This window comes from Balaenoptera physalus (genome assembly GCF_965194825.1).
Source record: "Balaenoptera physalus genome assembly, chromosome: 16".
Classification (NCBI taxonomy): domain Eukaryota; kingdom Metazoa; phylum Chordata; class Mammalia; order Artiodactyla; family Balaenopteridae; genus Balaenoptera; species Balaenoptera physalus.
The window spans coordinates 72,378,729-72,398,686 of record NC_138898.1 but is presented as its reverse complement, the minus strand read 5'-3'; the positions used below and the strand labels follow the sequence as shown (position 1 = coordinate 72,398,686).

General features: G+C 39.0%; 1 long non-coding RNA gene across 1 annotated transcript in view; it reads left to right on the top strand.

The window, feature by feature from the left end:
• The window catches only part of LOC309645684, a 594,963-nt gene that overhangs the window by 524,954 nt on the left and 50,051 nt on the right, over nucleotides 1-19,958 (top strand). The gene's annotated exons all lie outside the window — the stretch shown is intronic.

The window sequence follows — 19,958 nt, the reverse complement described above, 5'->3', positions numbered from 1 at the left end:
GCATGAAGGCGATGAGCACCTTGGGTGCGCCCCGGGGGAACCGAGAACGGGGGCTGGGGCCTGGGGGGTAGGGGGTGGAAAGGGTGGGTGCGACGGTTTCCACCCAGGCCTCTGCAGAGACTGGTACCCATCCACCCCGTATCCGTGCCATTGGTCATTCTGCACGCGTCTCCTGGAGGGATGGGCTACCGCTGTCACTCATTCGGAAAGGCCTGTGGCTCCACACACTTACACACACATACGCACACACAACTGCAGAGGGAGGGGAGGGGCAATCTTTACTTTATATATACATGTCTAACTCCACCACAAAGACAATTCTTGGCCTTGCTTGCCTGACCATTTAGAAGAAGACTCCCTACCTTCTGTCCATTCCCTCCACAAACAGACTCAGTTTCCTCAACTGTGAAATGAGGCCATTAAAGAGACTCAGTTTCCTCAACTGTGAAATGGGGCGTGGGGAGAAATTTAAGAGGCCAGTATTTCCTCAACTTTCATTCATTCTTGACCCATCTTCACAAATGCTGGTAATGTTTGTGCACCATCTAGAAAAAAATCTCTATCTAGTTTCTGAGTTCAAATAGCAAGACGTATCCTTACCATGAAAATCTCTCCAGATGCTGCCACTTGCCCAAAACACCAGCATCTGAGGCCCTCTTTTGTTTGTTAAGGGAGATTTACAAATTTTAGAGAGATGTTAAAGACATTAACATCCAACTGGGACTCTCTCCTGGATGGAATCTGAAGGATGGAAAGGTAACCAAAAGAGTAATAATTGTCTACATAAGCAATTCAGTGTGATTTAGTGCCCCATCCACACACTGCATCTAAACGTCCCCCCACCATGCCCCACACTCTGGGAACACAGTGCTGCATTAGACTATGAACTCCTGCACTAGACCTAGGCTCTGAGAGCAGGCTCTGCTCAACATTGTGTCACCTTGAGCCTAGCTCTGTGCCTGACACCTTCTCAGAGCTCAATAAATATTGGTTGAATAAGTGAGTAATTGTGTGAACAAGTGAGTGAATGAAAACTTAAAGGGCATTACCCCCTACCCCCAACCCGTGTCCAGTAGGTGTTCAATAATACTAAACATCAGGTGCTAGGTGGGTGTCACAGGCACTTGCAGTGTCTTATTTAGACCTCCCAGCAACCCTGTGTAGGTCTAGTAACTTTCATGATGGATAAAGACAACAAAGCTCAGAGTGTTTAGGATAGACCCCCGAAGTCACATTGTTGTTGAGCGGTGGTTAAACCTGCCTAAGTACAAAGCGTACTGGTGACAAAACGGTGAAGGAAGACAGGATGGACTTGAACCAGCTACACTGAACTTCTGCCTAATGAAGCTCAGGTCCTACTAGGATGATTTTACCTGGAAGCTGCTGAGTCTAAGTCGTTATTAAGTGACATGTGGAGAGCAATGGCTGTCATAATAGAATGTCCTTTTCCTACGTAGTAACTCAAAGGAAACAAGGAAAAAATAGCATTCACTTTTAAGGTTGACATGTTTGGGAAACTGGACGTGCCTGTCTATTATTAGTCCTTTAAGAGGCCCCATCATCTCCCAGGGAAGCTTGTGAAAACATCCCAGGAGACATTGCTGCTGAAGTAGATTTTCTTTGAACTGATGAGCTGGAAGCTTGAAGCCCACATCCTGCCTTTTGAACCAAGAGCTCTGGATGACTTTGGTCTGTAACAACAAACAGTACCTCATGGGGCCTGGGCCTAAAGATTCAAGGGCTGGTAGATCCTGAAGAACCACTCAGTTCCTGGAGGGGCTGCACCATCTGAATGTGAGCAACACAGTTCCCATGGGACCCAGATCCTATAGGGCAGGGGTCTCAAACTTGTGGCCCTTGGACACATTCTTTTAGCCAGCCCAGTGAACATTTATTTTTTGGTTCAGATTTGTAGAATTTCACCTAAATATCCAGATTCTGACTTCTCTAGGAAAAAAAGTTATGGTTACATGGAGCCTGCATTCCTCTACTTCCTCATTCATTTGTTTACTCATTCAGGATTGCATTTATTGAGCACCTGTTACATGCTGTTCCACACACTGTTAAATAAAACAGGCAAAAGTCCCTGCCTTCATAGAACTAATGGGGAAGATGCACAATAACATAATAAACTAACAAATCTATACTAGGTGGCATGGAGATTCATGCTGTAAAGAAACACAAAGCATAGTAAAGGAATGAAGAGTGACAGCCACCAGGGAAATCCTCTATGAAAAGCAAAGACCTGAATGAAGTGAGAGGATGAGCCATTGGGCTATCAGGGTAGAGAGAGTTCCAGAAAGAGAAAGGAGCAAATGCAGAGGACCTGGAGAAGTAGTGTGCTTAGCATGTTGCAGAAGCAGCAAGGAGGTCTCTGTGGCTGGAGTGGAGAGAACAGGTACAAGACAAGATCCATAGAAGAGCAGGGCCTTGTAGATGTGGTAAGGACTTTGGACTTAACTCCAGAGAATGGGAAGCCACCAGAAGATTGAGAGCAGAGAAGTGGCCTGATATAATTTGTGGTTGGTTTTTTTTTTTTTTACGATTACCCTGGACACTATGCATAAAATAGATTGAAGGTAGAAAGAGTAGAAGCAGGGAGAGCATTTGAGGTCATTTGAGTAGAGGAGGCAAGAGATGATGACAACATGGCATGGTGCCCCTTGGAGAGAAAGGGCAGCGGTTCTCTGTACAATGGGCATGGGCCCTCTAGGTCGTTAGAGCCCTCACATGGTCCACTCTGCTTATAAAAGACTGAATGCTGGCCACTTGAAAGATTTCAGAGGCAATGAGAAGGCAGGTTGCTCTGGCTGGGAATGGAGTCCAAGAGCTCTTAAGCTTAGGCTTCAAACTTGCTGTATATATTAGTTTCCTGTGGCTGCCATAACAAATTATTGGAAAACTAGGTGGCTAAAATAACAGAAATTTATTCTCTCACAATGCCAAAGGTCAGAAGGCTGAAATGAAGATGTCTGCAGGCCCTACTCCCTCTGGAGGCTTTAGAGAAGAATCCTTCTTTGACTATTCCAAGTTCTGGTATCTGTCAGCTTTCCTTGGTTTCCTTAGTTTATGGCCACATCACTCCCATCTCTGCCTTCATCTTCACATCAACTTCTCTCTGTGTGTCAGTCTTCTCCTTTTCTGTCTAGTTTCCCCGGTGTATCTCTTACAAGGACACTGGTCATCGGATTTAGGGCATGCCCAGAAAATCTGTAATAATGTCTTCATCTCAAGATCATTAACTTAATTACATTTGCAAAGACCTTTTTACCACAGGAGTTAAGACATGGACATGTCTTTTGGAGGGGCTACGATTCAATCCACTACAGTGCATAACCTTGGGCAAGTCACTTCCTCCCTCTGGGTCTCACCTTCCTCCATTGTAAAATAGGGGCAGAGATGTAGTTTGCCTTCCAACTCTTTCATTAGAAGGCAACCCTCTCACCAATACGGTAGTCACTAGCCCCGTGTGGCCACTGAGCATTTGGAATGTAGCTAGTCTCAACTGAGATGTGACTGTAAGTGTAAAATATATCCCAAAACATCAAGTACTTAGTGTGAACAGAATGTAAAATATCTCATAAATAATTTTTATCTTCAGTGCATGTCAAAAATATATTTTGGATATATTGGGCTAAATAAAATTTCTCTCTAAAATTAATTTTACCTGCTTCTTCTTACTTTTTTAATGTGGCTACTAAAAAATATAAAATTACATATGTGACTTACATTATATTTCTTTGGACAGCTCTATTCTAAAGAATAGATTTTAAAATAAATTAAAATTTGTAAGTAGATAATAAAAGTTCACTCTATTCTATGTAGAATCAGTAGTGGTACCTTGACTGGAGGCTGAAGAATCTGCTTTCAAGATGCTCACTCACATGGCTGATAAGTTGGTGCTGTTAGTTGAGAGCTCACCCAGGGCTTTGAGCCAGGGACCTTGGTTCCTCTTTAGGTGAGCCTCTCCACTGGCAGCTTGAGCTTCCTCAGAACACGGTGGTTGAATTCCAAGAATGAGTGTCCCAAGAGATAGAAAGTGGAAGATGATAGTTCCTTAAAGCCTGATCTGAAAACTGACACAGTGTCATTTCTGATATATGCGATTCGTCAAATAGCCACAGAGCCTATATTCAAGGGGAGACTCCATGTCTCAACGAAAAGACTGACAAAGAAATTGGGGGCCACCTAGGAAGAGCTCAATAAATATTTATTGCATTAATAAATTATTCAAATTAATAAAATGTAACAATTCCCATCTGACATATAAGGAAACAGAGATTTGAAAAAATTAAGTCACAGTCATTCTAGGACTGCTACTATTAATAATTAAAAGCTAATATTAAGAAACAGGAAACTATGGCCCAATCAAAGGAAAAAAATGAACCAACAGAAACAGTCCCAGTGAAAGACAACACAGAGAACCTACTAGACAAACACTTTAAAACAACCATCTTAAACATAATCAAAGAACTAAAGGAAGACATAAAGTCAAGAAAATGGTGGATGAACAAAATGTAAATATCAAGAAAGAGAGAGAAAACCTCAAAAGAAACCAGAAAGAGATTCTAGAGCTGAAAAGTATAGAAACTGAAATGAAAAATTCACTAGAGGGACTCAAAGGCAGATCTGAGTAGACAGACAAAAGAATCAGTGAACTCAAAGATAGGACAATTGAAACTATTGGAGAACATTTCTCCAAAGAAGCCATACAGATGGCTAAAAAGTACATGAAGAGATGCTCAACATCATTAATTATTAGAGAAATGCAAATCAAAACTACAATGAGGTATCACCTCATACCAGTCAGAATAGCCATCATCAAAAAGTCTACAGAGAAGACCTCAGACTTCCCAAAAGGCAAGAAACTACCCACGTACCTGGCAATGTGGCTGACAGAGTCTTGGTGCTCCAGCCGACTGTCAGGCCTGAGCCTCTGAGGTGGGAGAGCTGAGTTCAGGACATTGGACCACCAGAGACCTCCTGGCCTGATGTAATATCAATCAGCAGGAGCTCTCCAAGAGATCTCCATCTCAATGCTAAACCCAGCTCCACTCAGTGACCAGCAAGCTCCAGTGCTGGAAACCCCATGCCAAACAACTAGCAAGACAGGAACACAACCCCCATTAGCAGAGAGGTTGCGTAAAATCATAATAAGTTCACAGACACCCCAAAGCACACCACAGGACGCAGTCCTGCCCACCAGAACACAGGCACTAGTCACCTCCACCAGGAAGCCTACACAAGCCACTGAACCAACCATACCCACTGGGGGCAGACACCAGAAACAACGGGAACTATGAACTTGCAGCCTGCGAAAAAGAGACCCCAAACACAGTAAGTTAAGCAAAATGAGAAGACAGAGAAATACGCAGCAGATGAAGGAGCAAGGTAAAAACCCACCAGACCAAACAAATGAAGAGGAAATAAGCAGCCTACCTGAAAAAGAATTCAGAGTAATGATAGTGAAGATGATCCAAAATCTTGGAAATAGAATGGAAAAAATACAAGAAAGTTTTAACAAGGACCTAGAAGAACTAAAGAGCAAACAAACAATGATGAACAACACAATAAATGAAATTAAAAATTCTCTAGAAGGAATCAATAGCAGAATAACTGAGGCAGAAGAACGGATAAGTGACCTGGAAGACAGAATGGTGGAATTCACTGCTGCGGAACAGAATAAAGAAAAAAGAATGAAAAGAAATGAAGGCAGCCTAAGAGACCTCTGGGACAACATTAAACACAACAACATTCACATTATAGGGGTCCCAGAAGGAGAAGAGAGAGAGAAAGGACTAGAGAAAATATTTGAAGAGATTAGAGTTGAAAACTTGCTAACATGGGAAAGGAAATAGCCAACCAAGTCCAGGAAGTGCAGTGAGTCCCATACAGGGTAAACCCAAGGAGAAACACGCCGAGACACATAGTAATCAAATGGGCAAAAATTAAAGACAAAGAAAAATTACCGAAAGCAGCAAGGGAAAAATGACAAATAACATACAAGGGAACTCCCATAAGGTTAACAGCTGATTTCTCAACACAAACTCTACAAACCAGAAGGGAGTGGCATGATATACTTAAAGTGATGAAAGGGAAGAACCTACAACCAAGATTATTCTACCCGGCAAGGATCTCATTCAGATTCGATGGAGAAATCAAAAGCTTTACAGACAAGCAAAAGCTAAGAGAATTCAGCACCACCAAACCTGCTCTACAACAAATGCTAAAGGAACTTCTCTAAGTGGGAAACACAAGAGAAGAAAAGGACCTACAAAAACAAACCCAAAACAATTAAGAAAATGGTCATAGGAACATACATATCAATAATTACCTTAAACGTGAATGGATTAAATGCTCCAACCAAAAGACACAGGCTCTATGAATGGATACAAAAACAAGACCCATATATATGCTGTCTACAAGAGACCCACTTCAGACCTAGGGACACATACAGACTGAAAGTGAGGGGATGGAAAAAGATATTCCATGCAAATGGAAATGAAAAGAAAGCTGGAGTAGCTATACTCATGTCAGATAAAATAGACGTTAAAATAAAGAATGTTACAAGAGACAAGGAAGGACACTACATAATGATCAAGGGATCAATCCAAGAAGAAGATATAACAATTATAAATATATATGCACCCAACATAGGAGCACCTCAATACATAAGGCAACTGCTAACAGCCATAAAAGAGGAAATTGACAGTAACACAATAATAGTGGGGGATTTTAACACCTCACTTACACCAATGGACAGATCATCCAAAATGAAAATAAATAAGGAAACAGAAGCTTTAAATGACACAATAGACCAGATAGATTTAATTGATATTTATAGGACATTCCATCCAAAAACAGCAGATTACACTTTCTTCTCAAGTGCACACGGAACATTCTCCAGGATAGATCACATCTTGGATCACAAACCAAGCCTCAGTAAATTTAAGAAAATTGAAATCATATCAAGCATCTTTTCTGAACACAATGCTATGAGATTAGAAATCAATTACAGGGAAAAAACCGTAAAAAACACAAACACATGGAGGCTAAACAATACATTACTAAATAACCAAGAGATCACTGAAGAAATCAAAGAGGAAATCAAAAAATACCTAGAGACAAATGACAATGAAAACACGACGATCCAAAACCTATGGGATGCAGCAAAAGCAGTCCTAAGAGGGAAGTTTATAGCTATACAAGCCTACCTCAAGAAACAAGAAAAATCTCACATAAACAATCTAACCTTACACCTAAAGGAACTAGAGAAAGAAGAACAAACAAAACCCAAAGTTAGCAGAAGGAAAGAAATCATAAAGATCAGAGCAGAAATAAATGAAATAGAAACAAAGAAAACAATAGCAAAGATCAATAAAACTAAAATCTGGTTCTTTGAGAAGATAAACAAAATTGATAAACCATTAGCCAGACTCAACAAGAAAAAGAGGGAGAGGATTCAAATCAATAAACTTAGAAATGAAAAAGAAGTTACAACAGACACCGCAGAAATACAAAGCATCCTAACAGACTACTACAAGCACTCTATGCCAATGAAATGGACAACCTGGAAGAAATGGAGAAATTCTTAGAAAGGTATAAACTTCCAAGAATGAACCCGGAAGAAATAGAAAATATAAACAGACCAATCACAAGTAATGAAATTGAAACTGTGATTAAAAATCTTCCAACAAACAAAAGTCCAGGACCAGATGGCTTCACAGGTGAATTCTATCAAACATTTAGAGAAGAGCTAACACCCATCCTTCTCAAACTCTTCCAAAAAATTACAGAGCAAGGAATGCTCCCAAACTCATTCTATGAGGCCACCATCACCCTGATACCAAAACCAGACAAAGACACTACAAAAAAAGAAAATTACAGACCAATATCACTGATGAATATAGATGCAAAAATCCTCAACAAAATACTAGCAAGCAGAATCCAACAACACATTAAAAGGATCATACACCACAATCAAGTGGGATTTATCCCAGAGATGCAAGGATTCTTCAATATACACAAATCAATCAATGTGATACACCATATTAACAAATTGAAGAATAAAAACCATATGATCATCTCAATAGATGCAGAAAAAGCTTTTGACAAATTTCAACACCCATTTATGGTAAAAACTCTTCAGAAATTGAGCATAGAGGGAACCTACCTCAACATAATAAAGGCCATATACGACAAACCCACAACAAACATCATTCTCAGTAGTGAGAATCTGAAAGCATTTCCTCTAAGATCAGGAACAAGACAAGGATGTCCACTCTCACCACTATTATTCAACATAGTTTTGGAAGTCCTAGCCACAGCAATCAGAGAAGAAAAAGAAATAAAAGGAATACAAACTAGAAAGAAGCAGTAAAACTGTCACTGTTTGCAGATGACATGATACTATACATAGGGAATCCTAAAGATGCCACCAGAAAACTACTAGAGCTAATCAATGAATTTGGTAAAGTTGCAGGATACAAAATTAATGTACAGAAATCTCTTGCATTTCTTTACACTAATGGTGAAGAATCTGAAAGAGAAATTAAGGAAACACTCCCATTTACCACTGCAACAAAAAGAATAAAATACCTAGGAATAAACCTACCTAGTGAGACAAAAGACCTGTATGCAGAAAACTATAAGACACTGATGAAAGAAATTAAAGATGATACAAAGAGATGGAGACATATACCATGTTCTTGGATAGGAAGAATCAATACTGTGAAAATGACTATACTACCAAAAGCAATCTACAGATTCAGTGCAATCCCTATCACACTACCAATGGCATTTTTTACAGAACTAGAACAAAAAATCTTAAAATTTGTATGGTGACACAAAAAAACCCTGAATAGCCAAAGCAGTCTTGTGGGAAAAAAGTGGAGCTGGAGGAATCAGATTCCCTGACTTCAGACTATACTACAAAGCTACAGTAATCAAGACAATATGGTACTGGCACAATAACAGAAATATAGATCAATGGAAATGATAGAAAGCCCAGAGATAAACCCACACACCTATGGTGAACTAATCTATGACAAAGGAGCAAGGATATACAATGGAGAAAAGACAGTCTCTTCAATAAGTGGTGCTGGGAAAACTGGACAGCTACATGTAAAAGAATGAAAATAGAACACTCCTTAACACCATACACAAAAATAAACTCAAAATGGATTAAAAACCTAAATGTAAGGCCAGACACTATAAAACTCTTAGAGGAAAACATAGGCAGAACACTCTATGACATAAATAACAGCAAGATCCTTTATGACCCACCTCCTAGAGAAATGGAAATAAAAACAAAAATAAACAAATGGGATCTAATGAAGCTTAAAAGCTTTTGCAAAGCATAGGAAACTACAAACAACACGAAAGGACAACCCTCAGAATGGGAGAAAATAGTTGCAAACGAAGCAACTGACAGAGGATTAATCTCCAAAATATACAAGCAGCTCATGCAGCTCAATATCAAAAAAACAAACAACCCAATCCAAAAATGGTCAGAAGACCTAAATAGACATTTCTCTAAAGAAGATATACAGATTGCCAACAAACATATGAAAGGATGCTCAACATCACTAATCATTAGAGAAATGCAAATCAAAACTACAATGAGTTATCACCTCACACAAGTCAGAATGGCCATTGTCAAAAAATCTACAAACAATAAATGCTGGAGAGGGTGTGTAGAAAAGGGTACCCTCTTGCACTGTTGGTGGGAATGTAAATTGATACAGCCACTATGGAGAACAGTAAGGTTCCTTAAAAAGCTAAAAATAGGGCTTCCCTGGTGGCGCAGTGATTGAGAGTCTGCCTGCTAATGCAGGGGACACGGGTTCGAGCCCTGGTCTGGGAAGATCCCACATGCCGCGGAGCAACTAGGCCCGTGAGCCACAACTACCGAGCCTGCGCGTCTGGAGCCTGTGCTCCGCAACAAGAGAGGCCACTATAGTGAGAGGCCTGCGCACCGCGATGAAAAGTGGCCCCCGCTTGCCGCAACTAGAGAAAGCCCTCGCACAGAAACGAAGACCCAACACAGCCAAAAATAAATAAATTAAAAAAAAAAAAAAAAGCTAAAAATAGAACTACCATATGACCCAGCAATCCCACTACTGGGCATATACCTTGAGAAAACCATAATTCAAAACAAGTCATGTACCACAATGTTCATTGCAACACTATTTACAACAGCCAGGACATGGAAACAACCTAAGTGTCCATCAACAGATGAATGGGTAAAGAAGATGTGATACATGTATACAATGTAATATTACTCAGCCATAAAAAGGAACGAAATTGTGCCATTTGTAGTGGGGTGGATGGACCTATAGACTGTCATACAGAGTGAAGTAAGTCAGAAAGAGAAAAAAAGAGTCTGTATGCTAACACATATATATGGAATCTAAAAAAAAAAAAAAAAGTTTCTCAAGAACCTAGGAGCTGGACAGGAATAAAGATGCAGACACAGAGAATGGACTTGAAGACATGGGGAGGGGGAAGGGTAAGCTGAGACGAAGTGAGAGAGTGGCATTGACATATATACACTGCCAAATGTACAATAGATAGCTGGTGGGAAGCAGCTGCATAGCACAGGGAGGTCAACTCATGCTTTGTGACCACCTAGAGGGGTGGGATAGGGAGGGTGGGAGGGAGGGGATATGGGGTTATATGTGTACGTATAGCTGATTCACTTTGTTATACAGCAGCAACTAACACAACAATGTAAAGCAATTATATTCCAATAACGATGTTAAAAAAATAAAATTAGAGATTAAAAAAAGTATACAAGCAGTAAATGCTGCAGAGTGTGTGGAGAAAAGGGAACCCTCCTACACTGTTGGTGGGAAGTAAATTGGTACAGCCACTATAGAGAACAGTATGGAGTTTCTTTAAAAAAAACAAACTAAACTAAAAATAGATCTACCATATGATCCAGCAATCCCACTCCTGGGCATATATAGAGAGAAAACCAGAATCCGAAAACATACATGCACTCCAATGTTCATTGCAGCACTATTTACAGTAGGCAGGGCATGGAAGCAACCTAAATGTCCATCAACAGAGGAATGGATAAAGAAGATGTAGTATGTATATACAATGGAATATTAGTCAGCCATAAAAAAGAACAAAATAACGCCATTTGCAACGACATGGATGGACCTAGAGATTGTCATACTGAGTGAAATAAATTAGACAGAGAAAGACAAATATCATATGATATCACTTATTTGTGGAATCTAAAAAAACAAGGGTAGAAGTAAACTTATCTACAAAACAGAAATAGAGTTACAGATGTAGAAAACACCTTATGGTTACCAGAGGGTAAGGGGGGGAGAGATAATTGGGAAATTGGGGTTGACATATACACACTACTATATATAAAATAGATAACTAATAAGGACCTACTGTATAACACAGAGAACTCAACTCAATACTCTGTAATGGCCTATATGAGAAAAGAATCTTAAAAAGAGTGCATATATATATGTATAACTGATTCACTTTGCTGTACACCTGAAATTAACACAACATTGTAAATCAACTATACTTCAATAAAAAAATTTTTTTAAAGAAATTATTGAAGAACAGAACGAAAAAAGATAAAAGAAAAGTGAACAGAATCTAAAAGATACCATCAAGAAATCAAGATATATATTGTGGGAGCCCAGAAGGAGAATAGAGACAGAAAGGGCAGAAAGAATATTTGAAGAAATAATGGACAAAACATCCCAAGTTTGACGAAAGACATGAATATAAACATTCAAGAAGCTCCAGTAACACTAAGTAGGATAAACTCAAAGAGATTCAAACTGAGATAGGTTATAATCAAACTGTCAGAAAACAAAGACAAAGAGAAAATGTTGAAAGCAGCAAAAGAGAAGCGACTCATCATGTACACGGGATCCTCAACAAGATTATGATCAGATTTCTCATCAGAAAACTTTGGAAGCCAGAAGACAGTGGACTATGTTCAAAGTGCTAAAAGGAAAAAAATATATAACTGTCAACCAAGAATCCTAACTGGCAAAATTGTCCTTCAGTTTTGAGGGAAAAATTAACACATTCCTAGACAAACAAAAGTTTAGGGACTTTTTTTTTACTAGATGTACCCTGCAAGAAATACTAAAAGGAGTCATGCAGATTGAAATGAAAGGACACTAAACAGTAATTCAAAGCCCTATGAAGAAATAAAGATCTCAGTGAAGGTAAATAAATGAATGACTATTATAAAAGCTAGTGTTATTGTAGAAATGGTTTGTAACTTCACTTTTTGTTTTCTACACAATTTAAGAGGCTAATACACTATTTTACAAAAGAAAAAATATTAGCCTAAAGCTAGTATTATTGTAACAGTGGTTTGTAACTCCACATTTTATCTTCTACATAATTTAAGAGACTAATGCATCATAAAAAAACCTTATGAGTTTATGTTTTTGGACACACAATGTATAAAGATGTCATTTTGTGGCACCCACAACTAAAAGAGCTGGGGCCACAAATGTATAAAAGCAGAGTTTTGTATATTGTTGAAGTTAAGCTAGTACAAATTAAAATTAGAGTGTTTTAACTTTAGGATGTTAAATGTAATCCCCATAGTAAGCACAAAGAAAATAGTTATAGAATATACACAAAAGGAAATAAGAATAAAATTAAAATGATTCACTACAAAAAGTTAGCTAAACACAAAAAAGACAGTAATACAAGAAATGAGGAGTAAAAAAACTATGAGACATATAGAAAAAAATAGCAAAATGACAGAAGTAAGTCCCCCTTTATCAGTAACTAATTTAATTGTAGAATACCCAATCAAAAGTCAGATATTGGCAGAATGGATCAAAAACTATATGATCCAACTCTATGCTGTCTACAAGAGAATCAGTTTAGATCCAAAGACACAAATAGGTTAAAAATGAAAAGATGGTGAAAGCAGGATCTTGAAGAGATATTTGTGTGCTGATATCATAGCAGCATTATTCACAGTAGCCAAAGTGTATAAGCAACCCAAGTGCCCATCAATGGTTAAGAAAATGTGGTATATACATACAATGGAATATTATTCATCCTTAAAAAGAAAGGAAATTCTAACATACGCTACAACATGGATATACTTTGAGAACATTATGCTGAGTGAAATAAGCCAGTTACAAAAAGACAACTGAATGATTCAAATGAGGTAACTAGAGCAGTCAAAGTCATAGAGACAGAAAGTAGAACAGTAAAGTTGGGAAGAATGGGGATTTACTGTTTAATGGTATATTGAGTTTCAGTTTTGCAAGATGAAAAGAATTCTGGAGATGGATGGTGGTGATAGTTGCACAATAATATGAATGTACTTTATATCGCTGAACTATACACTTAAAAGAGTTAAGATGTTAAAATTCATGTTACATGTTATATACCACAATAAAGAAAATGGGGAGAAGGGCTTCCCTGGTGGCGCAGTGGTTAAGAATCCACCTGCCAGTGCAGGGGACACAGGTTCAAGCCCTGGTCTGGGAAGATCTCACATGCCGCGGAGCAGCTAAGCCTGTGCGCCACAACTACTGAGCCTGTGCTCTAGAGCCCGCGAGCCACAACTACTGAGCCCAAGCACCACAAGTCCTGAAGCCCACACACCTAGATCCCGTGCTCTGCAACAAGAGAAGCCGCCGCAGTAAGAAGCCCGTGCACTATAACAAAGAGTAGCCCCCACTTGCTGCAAGTAGAGAAAGCCTGTGCGCAGCAACAAAGATCCAACGCAGCCAAAACTAAATTTAAAAAATAAAATAAATTTATAAAAAAGAAAAGAAAAGAAAAGAAAATTGGGAGAAAAGTAAATGGATTAATGGATACAGACTTTCAGTTTGAAAAGATGAAAAAGTTCTGGAGCTAGATGGTGGTGATGGCTGTACAACAATGTGAATGTACTTAATGCCACTAAACTGTACACCTCAAATGGGGGTTAATATTGTAAATTTTATCTTTTGTATTCTTTACCACAATAAAAAAGTGAATGGAAAAAAAAAACCTAATATTGATTAGACACTTACATTGAACCAGATCCTGTGCTAAACGCTTTACATGCATTGGTGTCTCCACTCTATGCTTCTTACATTGTGTACAGATGAGAAAATTAAGTCACAAAGCTGTTCAAGCAACTTTTCCAAGACTCTGTGTTATAAACTGTCAGCACTAGGACTTAAACCCAGGTCTTCTGACTCCAGAGCCCATGCTTTAACCTCCGCAGCTGCTTTTATGACATTCCCTGGGAAACATATTTGTATCTGGTAAGGATGGGACACTTCTGCATAGGAAAGCTCTACCCAAAAAGATAACCAGCCCTTTAAAAAAAAAACTTTTTTGTTGCAGTATAGCATACATACAATAAGGTACATTAATTTTAAGCCTACAGCAGAATATGTTTTTACGTACCTCGACACTTATGTAAATTCCACCAGCAAAATACAGAAAAGTTCTAGCTCCCCAGAAAACTTTCCTGCACCTTTTCCCAGGAAATATCCCCTCCAGAAAGAGCCACTGTCTGACTTCTATTGTCATAGATTAGGTTTATTTACTTCTAAGAATTTTTTAAAATTGTTGTATAATATGTAACATAAAATTTACCATCTTAACCATTTCTTTTTTCCCAGTTTTACTGAGATATAATTGACATAAAAAATGTATTATTTTAAGGTGTACAACATAATTATTTGATATATGAATATATTATAAAATGATTTTCACAATAAGTTTAGTTAAAATCATTCACCTCACATAGTTGCAATTTTTTTCCTTGTGATAAGAACTTTTAAGATCTACTGTCTTAGCAACTTTCAAATATACAGTACTGTATTGTTAACTACAGTCACCTTGGTGTACATTACATCCCCTGAACTTATTTGTCTTTTAACTGAAACTTTGTGCCTTTTGACCAACTTCACCTATTTTGCCCACCCTCATCCCTACCTCTGGCAACCACCAATCTGTTCTCTGTTTCTATGAGTTTAGTTGTGTTCTTTTTAGAATCTACACAAGGGTGAGATCATACCCTATTTGTTTTTCTTTCTCTGACATTTCATTTACCCTAATGCCCTTGAGATTCATCCACATTGTCACAAACAGCAGGATTTCCTTCTCTTTGGGGCTGAATAATATTCCACCGTATATATACCACATTTTCTTTACCCATTCATCCATTGAAGGACACTTTTAGGTTGTTTCCATGTCTTGTCTATCATAAAGGATGCTTCAATGAACTTGGGGGTGCAGATATCTCTTTGAGATAGTGATGTCTTTTCCTTTAGATATATGCCCAGTAGTGGAATTGTTGGATCATACACTAGTTCTACTTTTAATTTTTTGAGGAACCTCCATACTGTTTTCCATAGTAGCTGCACCAATTTACATTCCCACCAACAGTGCACAAGTGTTCCCTTTTCTCCACATCCTCACCAATAGTTGCTATCTCTTGTCTTTTTGATGACAGCCATTCTAGCAGGTGTGAGGTGATATCTCATTGTGTGGTTTTAATAAACCATTTCTAAGTGTAAAGTTCAGTAGTGTTAAGTTCATTCACTTTGCTGTGCAACCTGTCTCCAGAACTCTTTTCATCTTGCAAAACTGAAATTATTCCCATTAAACCACATCCCATCCCCCTCCCCCAAGCCACTGGCAAACACCTTCCTACTTTCTGTCTCTATGAATTTGACTATTCTAGGTAATTCATGTAAGTTGAATCATATAGTATTTATCTTTTCATGACTGGTGATCTTAGTTCAAGTTACTATGACAAGTTACCCTAGACTGGGTGGCTTAAACAAACATTTATTTCTCATGAAGTCTAGAAATTTAAGATTAGGATGCCAGCATGATCAGGTTGTTGTGGGAGCTGTCTTCTTGGTTATGTCCCCATGTGCCCTTTCCTTGGTGCATGCATGGAGACAGAGAGAGAGAGAAGAAGAAAAAAGTAAGGAGAAGGAGGGGGGGAAGAAGGAGAAGAAGAAGAAGGAGAAGGAGGAGAAGAAGAAGAAGTAGGAGAAGAAGAGGAAGGGGAAGGAGAAGAGGAGGAGGAGGAAGAGGAAGAGGAAGGAGAAGAAGGAGAAGAAGAAGGAGAGGAAGAAGGAGAAGAAGAAGAAGTAGGAGAAGAAGAGGAAGGGGAAGGAGAAGAGGAGGAGGAGGAAGAGGAAGAGGAAGGAGAAGAAGGAGAAGAAGAAGGAGAGGAAGAAGGAGAAGAAGAAGAAGTAGGAGAAGAAGAGGAAGGGGAAGGAGAAGAGGAGGAGTAGGAAGAGGAAGGAGAAGAAGGAGAAGAAGAAGGAGGAGGAGGGGGAGGAGGAGGAGAAGAAAAAGAAGAAGAAGAGGAAGAAGAGGAAGAAGAAGAAGAAGAAGAAGAAGAAGAAGAAGCAGAAGGAGCAGAAGGAGCAGAAGGAGAAGAAGAAGAAGAAGAAGAAGAAGAAGGAGAAGGAGAAGGAGAAGGAGAAGGGGAAGAAGAAAAGAGGAAGTCTCATGTCTCTTTTTCTTTTTATAAGGGCATTAGTTTCATCATAGGGCCTCCACCCTCATGACCTCACCTAAACCCGATTACCTCCCAAAGGCCTCATCTCCACCTACCACCACATTGGGAAATAGGGCTTCAACAGATAAATTTGGTGCAAGGGAGACACAAACGTTCAGTTCGTCATACTGGCTAATTTCACTTAGCATAATGTTCTCAAGTTTCATCCATGCTGTAGCATGTATTAGTCTTGTCTATTCTTGAATTTCATATAAATGGGAATCATACTGTTTCTGGACTTTTTTTCACTGTACATAATATCTGTGAGATTCATCCATTTTTTTGGTGCATGTCAGTTTTCATTCTTTTTTTTCTTTTTTTTATTGCTCTGCATGAATATACGACAATGTGCTTATCTAGTCAATGTCAATGGCCATTTGGATTATTTCCAGCTGGGGACTACTTTGGAAAACTCTACTAAGAACATTCTTGTATGTGTCTTTTTGAATGAATATGTATTCATTTCTCTTGGATAAATAACCAGAAGTGGAATTTCTACAACCAGCTATTTTCAATCCTTTGGCCCGACTCCAAACGGCTGGGGCTGTTTGCAGCTATGATGTCATACGGTCCTGTATGTACCCCACTCTCTTCGCTGAGGACTCCTCCTGGAAGGACGCTGTCTCCAGTTTCCCCTTCACTCCTTTCAGGGCCTCCAGTGCCTAGGTGGGTTCTCCAAGCACAGCAGCAAACAGGAACTTGAACAGGAAGTAATTGTGGGTAAACACTGAGTAATAATGAATGCAGCACAATTAAACCCAATATTAGATCAGGGAAAATTCTTGTTTGGTTTGCTAAATTCTAGAAGAAGAAACTGAAAAAATGAAGCCATGAGGGCACAAACGAGGAGGTCAAACACCCAGACTGGAACATTGTTCCCATTATGGTCCTCCAGTCCTCCCAGGAGTAATAGCACAGTAATGGTGGCTCAGCTCCCAGGGCAGACTTGCTGTTGTAAGTTTCCAGCTCTGCTACCCTCCTCATTCAAGGGCTGCAGGAAGAAAGCCAGAGGCCTGCTCATTCTTCGTTAGAAGAGGGTTAGCAAAAGTTGGAGAGGTGTTGAAAACCCACTGGCACCAATCTGAGATTTTCTCCTCAATGTTTCCAGAATAACTGAAACCTAGTTAAATCAGGAATGACTCTCATTTTGAGATTCTGTGGGATTTGGTGCCATGTGAAAGCAATACGAAAAGTCATGGCAGGATCCCCAATTTGGAATCAAGATGCAAAGGGATGACTAAGTCTGAATAGGAAGTACTTTCTGTTTCTCTTTCCTCCCATGCTGCCTCCTGGAAAGAAGGAACTGGGAGTGCCTTCTGCACAGAGAACTTGAATTGGGTGGAGTAGCTAGTTCTGCCCTAAGGCTTCCTTACTCCGCATTTCTCTGCAGGGTCAGGACTAGGGTGAGGAGAGTGAGGCACTCGACTTGAGTCCCAAATTTAAGGGGCACCAAGAAAAATCAATAATAGTTCAATGTAATATATTTAAAAAGCAAAACTAATGCAAAAAAAACAAAAACAAAAACGTGATGAAGGAAACATCAACTTTTTAAACCAAGGTAGGATCTCATTGCCAGGATTAGGGTGAGGTAAGTGAGGCTGAGTCATGTAGGTTCAGAGTAGACCTACAAAGAAATTGTTAGGATTATATGAGCTAAAGCTTGTAAAATGTTTGGAACAAGCTATAAATATGTTCTAATTATTATCATCATCATTATTATTAGTTCATATTAATCATAATTTCCTATTATCAGAATTATTATTATATTATTATTTAGTTATTATCATTATTGTTCCTTGGAGAGAGAGGGTTGTTTCATCACTTGGTATAGTGGGGAGCTGCTGTTCCCATCCCTGCCTCTAAGCAGTCTTTCCTAATTCCTTGAATTTAAATTCGTTGTCCCTCACCTGTGCCCCTCTGGCATCCTGAATTGACCTGATCTTTGCACTTACCCTGTATTGTGTCATCTGTTTATTCATCCATCTCCCTGAGCAGCCTAGGACTTCTGGGAGGGTAGAGGCAGTCCTATCTTGTTTATCAATTTATCCTCTTCAGAGCAGAGCCCAGTGCCTGCCACATAATAGCCCCTGGAACTATATTTATGGTCTTAGATGACTGAGAATTGGTGTCCAGAGACCTCGCCTCAATCCTTCTTCAATAAGGTTGCACCAGATTGGTCGGGAATCGGGGGTGGGGGAATGGCAACCTTTTACATACCTGCCAACTTTCCTATTTAGCCTGAAGTCAAAGAATAATAAAATTATCACTATTGTTTCTTTTAGTGCTAACATTTATCGGGAACTTCATATATGTGCTAAGCATTGTTCTAAACTTTTTTCATGGATTAAGTCATCTAATCCTCATGATAATCACAGAGGTAGATAATTTTTTTTTCCCATTTAACTGAAACAGGCACAGAGAAGTTGAGTGTGTGTCCAGGATCACTCAGTCACCAAGTGGGAGAGCTGTGCTCCAACTCCTCAATCTGACCCCAGAGTCTGTGCTACCAGGCACTAAATGAGACTTGGCTCCCAGGCTCACAGAACCCGCCACCCACATTTGTAAGAAGATGCCAGCTCAATACCCGCCACCCCAAGCCATCTTTACTTAGTCCCTCTTATAATGAGAGAGTGCCAATAGCAAGGACATACGAGGAAAAGAAAATAGATTTTGTCATTTCTCTAAGAGGCCACCTGATCCCTGCATGTTAAAAAGAAATCTTTAATACAACATCTCTTTGTCCTGCAATTCTTTCATATGCTTGGCTGGTCAGCTTAATCTTCAGCTGGCCCAGAAGAATACCCATCCATAAAACTGCACTTCTAGATGCAGTGCATCCTGAAGAGGGGAGACTTTAGCAATCAGTCACAGTGCCAAATGTAGAAAGCAGCAGAGAAACCATCTGGTGAAAGGGATATTTCTTGCACACCTTGTATGTTTTTGGATTTTCATCAGTACATTCCAGGTTTAGGTGTTTTTATAACAAGTGGCAAGGTATCAACCTAGCATGTTTTCTTTGTACCACCCTGAATTCTTCAGACAACAGGATAGAATGGAATGATAGAATATTTTAATTGGAAAATGACTTTTTACTTATACTCATTTTTAGAACAGTTAATGTGTTCCCATTTGCAAAAGTCAGACTGATATCAAACGATTGTCATTGGAAAGTGAACTCCCACCCCAGCCATTCTTTCCACCCACTAGAAATAGCCATGTTTATTCATTTCTTAGTTTCTTGTTCATCTTTTCATACTTTCTTTATCAAATTTACCCATCTAAATATTTTAAAATGAGAATAAATATTCTTTTTTTTTTTTTTTAAATGTAGATTTGTCAGATTCTTCCGGCAGGTCTAACAATTTATTTTATTTTTTTTTAAAGACTTTATTTTATTTTTTTTATTAACCCATTAACT